Below are 5,808 nucleotides of genomic sequence, written 5' to 3'. Positions count from 1 at the left end.
TAGGATCGTTCTGAAACTTTTACCTATCCCCTCAAAAATGGGTGGTGGCTGTTGATTAAATATATTTTCAAAACGTTTTACGAATCCGAAATCACCGAATTTTACGAAGGAATGCATTTGACCTACAATGCTGTAACTTTGTGACTATTTGACCTATTTTACTAATTCTTTTTTCTTTGAGTATCTTGAAACATTTACTTCAAATCTGCAATTTCGGATTTTGGCATTTCGAAAATTCGTCGCTGTCATTTCGAACCGGAAGTTATTACCAATTTGACAACTTCTTTAATAGTTGTGCGATTTTCGTGAAATTTAGAATGTTAGTAGATCTTGCCAATGCGACTTGAATGATGTCCTTGGAAATTTTCTAAATTATCTCCCCTTGGTGAAATTAAGGATCAAAGTTTTCAAAAAAATCGTCGAAATATAGGTCAGAATGACCTAAAAAAAAAATTTGATACTAGACAAGTAATTACTGATTCATACACAAAATATGGAGTTTGTCGATCGAAACGGAAGTGCCACCATCTTTAAACGTGAAAAATCAAAAAGGCTTTTTTGCTATTTTACTTACAGACTCGGACGTCATATTTTCGGAATCCTGGAAGGAATGCCTAAAAATCTATCGGATCAGAATTTTGATTTCGGTCACGTGATGGTCACCATTTTGAATTGAAAATGAAAAATAGAAGCAATTTGAAGGGCCGGGACTTTGGAACACAAGAACTCTCCTTCTAATTAAGCTGGAATGTGCAAACTTGGTGTAGGCGTTCACTAGGTCAATGTCTTGATTGAGTTCAAAGATGAGCATTTTTTGCCTAGGGTAAGCAGAGATAAGCAAGCTGATTTGTTGATTCTTTAGGGCACGATGACATTGGTTATAATGAATGGAGGGCGATGAAACTCTTGTCAATCGAGAGGCTAATAGCTGGCCTGTTGTGTGAAATCATTGTATCATTTTTTGAAAATGTCCGGGGTAGCCGAAAAAAGGAGATCGAAATCCAAAAAGTCGTATTTTTACGATTTGGGGCATTTTTAGAGGTCGTGTAAAGTAAAATAAAGCATGCATATACATATATTATTGATATTAAATATATCATATAAAAAACTAAACAATGAATCAGCTGTCATTGACAGATTTTATATTATAAGCATGGTCAGTGGAAGGTCAGCGTATTGTCTAACTTGAACTCACTGACTCCGTAACATTATTGTGGGTATGGTATAAGCTGAATTTGATGAGATGCACATATCTCGTATGACTATTTGGTACTTACAGTGTTAGACTTTGTCGTAACGTAAATCAAATTTACGCTGTATTATTCATTACCAAGGATTTAGAAAGGAACGAGAACAATTATTTACAAAATCTCGCTGGGATAAATTCTGTGAATGTGCCCATGAATGGCTAAAACTTGATGGGCGAGCGAAATGGATAGTTGAACAGGCGACTTCGGGTGATATAATCAAACAAGGAATTTATCGACGCGCCAAAAGATACTGGATTTCACCCAACATGCTACAGGCCTTTTACAGACAAATTCCGAATTGGGTCTGCCCGTAATCGTATATATAAAGAAAAATTAAAATCCCCGGCTACAATCCAACCAGGGAATAGCGGGAGTGTAGACGATCTGGGACCTAGCTCTCCAAACAAATTACGCTCCTGAAGCAAAAAGAAAGAGTAAATCGGTGCTGCCTGTTGTGTGTATTATATGTAAAAAACGTGACAGATTTGTCACTGTTGGAGATAATAGGAAGAAGGATGTATTAACACAGACTCAGACCCAAACAGGCTCAGGTAGGCCTAATGTTAATATTATGTTACTTACTAAATTTATAATTATTACTAATAAATATTAAATATATTCATCCTACAGTTTTTAATTATTGTGTTGTTGTTTTTGTTGTAAATGGAATCAGAAGTGCTACTGCAATCACTGTAAAATTGTTATGAAGCTAGCCAGTAAAGCCCTTTACCCCATTTGTTGATTTGGCACAGTCATTGGTTAAAGTGTTGCACATTTGCTTGCACAAGGGATGAAACATAGAGAAGTTAACTTGTTTTTTATTTTCTTGGCCCACTTGTAGGTGCCTTGCTAAGACGATCTGTCTCTAGACCATTTCCGCTCACACAAAGGATCTGAACTAAACCGCATGCCAGAGTTGACCAGCCAGGTACATGTACATGTAGGCGTCAAAGTGACATTCCCTCCCCCACCCTTGAGCACAAACAACATTCAACGCTATATGGTGTATAATTTGTTTGCAAATTTGTTTGTAGGCCAACTGTTGAAAGCTGCTGAATTGAAAGAGGATGAAGATATTTTAAGGCATATCAGAGGGCAAGATTGTGTGGCCATTGAGGTCAGATATCACCAAAAATGTTATAGGCAATATACATGTACTGAATTTCTTAGACAGTTATCAGAAAGGTAAATATTTGTGATGTTTTTTTTATTTGTATTCTCCGCCTTCTTGCCACTGGTATTATTCAAATAAAACTGAACCATGGGTGAGTCCTGAAATTACTATGTTTTTGTCCAGTGGACGTTAAACCGCAATTCTCCTCTCTATCTCTCCTTGTACTGCTAATGCCTTCCTGTCTTCATTAGCTGGTTTCTGCATGAAAATAAGATGTTAACCCCTGTGTAAGTGTCTTTTTCCTCTGTTGTACGAAATTAATGAGAGTAAACCAAGCTCCAGAATTTTGTTTTAATTGTGTACATGTATATGTTTATTTATATTTTTCAGCAAAGATGACTAGCCCTCCGTCGAATATTAAACCACATACAATATATTCTGTGAAGATGTCATAAGAGAAAGAATCATAAATGGCCAGCAAAGTTGTCTTGTACAGAGGGAGAGAGAGAGAAATGGGGTTTAACGTCCACTCAACACAAGATGGCCGACAGAAGTTAGACGTGTACCTGGTCATAGCAAGTTATTATAAATCATGAGTGGTATACTTTAAATTATGGTTCTAAAAACTGCATAGCTTAGATAAGTATGAAGACGAAGTGTTCTGTGAAATTAGATTAACATTATGTAGAGCCGATTTTAAAATATTTGATGTTTACAAGTGTAGATATTTTCCTCGGTTGACATATACTCAGTTGTGTGAGATTGTTGTGAGTAGATTTTGTAACAGCCAGATTCGTTCAACCTTACACTAAAACACCAAACATGCCTAAAGTGAAAGAACCGGTTGTATCCAAACTTAGAGGTCGGTCTGTATCCATAAAACGTAAACGCGGAAATCATGATTCGAGTGCCAGTTCCCATAGCATTTCTGAGTTTTTAGATGATGTTCTTTCGAATGAATCATCCTTAAAGTCATTCGTTGGAGAATTATTCAAACGAGATTTGATCATGGACCACATTATAAAAATAATTCATCCAACATTAACAGACCCTCTACGCAATCGTATAGATGATTTAGAGAACCGAGTTGATGACTTAGAACAGTATTCTAGGCGAACATGCCTAAAATTTAGTGGCATCCCCGAAACACCTGAAGAAAACACTGATAATATAGTTTTAAATATTATTAACAATGACATACTTCCTGAAAAACAGGCTAAACTCACACTAAGTCAAATTGGCCGAACTCACCGGGTTGGAGCCAAACGCAGAGAAAAGGGCCGTGATATAATAGTACGTTTCAATAGTTATAGAGACAGGGCAAAGATATATGGTTCTAAACGCAACTTAAAACAGAAAACCTCACCCAGATTCACAAGATCTTTATCAATGAAGCCCTCACTCGTAAACGCGCTGCACTCTACAAAAGATGTCGTGATATGTTTAAATCAAAGCTAATTAAAAACTGTTGGACGTATGATGGTCGAGTTTACATACGACCTCTAGCAGACGACGGAAATATTGTCATAACCTGTGAGCAGGACTTCGATAACTTTCATACATCAACAAACAGAGTAAATTCACAAGCTAATAAGTCTTTGTTTAACTACAACGAAGCTACTTTATCACATTCTGCAATCAACACATCTTCCGACTGTATAGACGATGATAACAGAGTTGGGCCATTAAAACAACAATCCTTACGAGATTTTGGCGGGTTTGCCTCGACCCCACAGCCTGATAAAAAGAAATAATGATGCCTGACAGTATCTTTATATTTTTGAACCAATTTCATTCATCAATATCATTCCCAAACTACTGTACCTTATTGTGTACTGATTTTTCCTGTTTTTCTTAATGTCTACAAATGCATAAATATATATACGTATTTAATTATATTTAAACATCCATTGCAAGAGCTGAATCTGCGTATTGCAGGTCTTTTTTAGGCCTGAAATTATTAATTAAGACATTAATTAAAACTTATTCAGACCATAATCAACTCTCGATGTCATCGCTAGCCTGCGATATTTACTGGAGTAGGATCCGATTTGCTGCTCAGCTTTCATTCATGATTTAATCATGAAATGGATAATCGAATTCCATTTACATTATCTAGTTTTTAACTATTATAGTGAGATATGCCAGCTCTTTATCTAATCGCCCATAATGTATCTTTAAGTTGATGACCAACTGGATAGTACCTCAAATCGTTTCATGCATTCACCATTGCCCCAATTATCCTTCATGTAATAATAAGTTTGCTTAGATTTTTAAAACAATGACAAAATCTTTCTGTAAAGTAAAGTCATGTACATGTATTTTACTTGTTGGTTCCCTATTGTCTAACTATTACAGAGTAATATTAGCTTAGACCACTGTTTAGTTTATAATACATAGTTACATGTAGTTATACATTTATATTATTATATAACTAATTATGATAATAAAAAAAAATCGAATGTATAAAACTATGCCCACATTATTTATGGGCGTATCTTTTAAAAGTTCTCAATTATCTACTTAAAAGTTCCATTCAAATATTAACTAATTGGGTTATCATCTCAGTTTAAACTTTTGATTTCGTTTTTTATTCCATTTAAATTACTGAAATATAAACAGCCAATTATCTAAATAATTGTCAATTATGGGAACTCAGTCTTGCATCAAAATTGCATATCGGATTGTTAAACTGACCACCCTCTAAGTATTATCACTTTAACCTTCATCTTCATTTTTTGTCAAAATTGCCTGCTTTAGATATCATCGTACGATATTGTTATATTAACTTAACTATGACCGAAACATTCAATGTTTATGTATTATACTATTGCTTTAACTGTAAATAATTCACTGTTTTTGTCTGTATGTATGTTTTATTTGTTTACTAGTTATTTACATCATGTTCTCATGTCTCTATATCCACCAAAACTAACCACTAAATATTTAAGATCTAACTGTTTGATGATTTCTCAGTCCCCTCGTGCAATACTGGCGCAAGTGCAACACTCATTATATTTTCATTGCTACTGTAATAGTTGACATTTACTACACAGTAAAGCACGAGGCATCTGAGAAATGGCAATGTCGAATAATATCTCCAATAGTTTTATGTGAACTTGATAATTTTTGTCTGCTAAGTACTGTTTTAGCCTTATTAGTTCTAAGATCAGGAGACGTTCATAAAAATCCTGGACCTTCAAATCACGATTCAAATGAAAACCTATCAGTCTATCACTTAAATGCACGTAGTATAAGACACAAACTTGAAACAATATACAACGATGTCAATGATTACCATATTTGTAGTTTCACTGAGACTCATCTGGATAACTATGTGTTAGATTCATCTCTAAAATGGGACGGTTACCATTCTCCATACCGGAAGGATCGGACGTCGCATGGTGGCGGATTATTATTATATGTTAATAAAACCATTTATTG

General features: G+C 34.9%; 1 long non-coding RNA gene across 1 annotated transcript; it reads left to right on the top strand.

Moving 5' to 3' along the window:
- Positions 1-1,238: 1,238 nt before the first annotated feature.
- On the top strand, positions 1,239-2,868 carry LOC130013059 (uncharacterized). The gene is made up of 3 exons (XR_008788359.1): positions 1,239-1,801; positions 2,285-2,435; positions 2,755-2,868. It is a non-coding gene; the product is annotated as an uncharacterized LOC130013059 (long non-coding RNA).
- The last annotated feature ends 2,940 nt before the right edge of the window (positions 2,869-5,808 follow it).

The sequence above is a fragment of the Patella vulgata genome, chromosome 5 (assembly GCF_932274485.2).
Source record: "Patella vulgata chromosome 5, xgPatVulg1.2, whole genome shotgun sequence".
NCBI lineage: Eukaryota > Metazoa > Mollusca > Gastropoda > Patellidae > Patella > Patella vulgata.
Note: the sequence above shows the minus strand (reverse complement) of the source record. Positions and strands in the feature narration are given on the sequence as shown.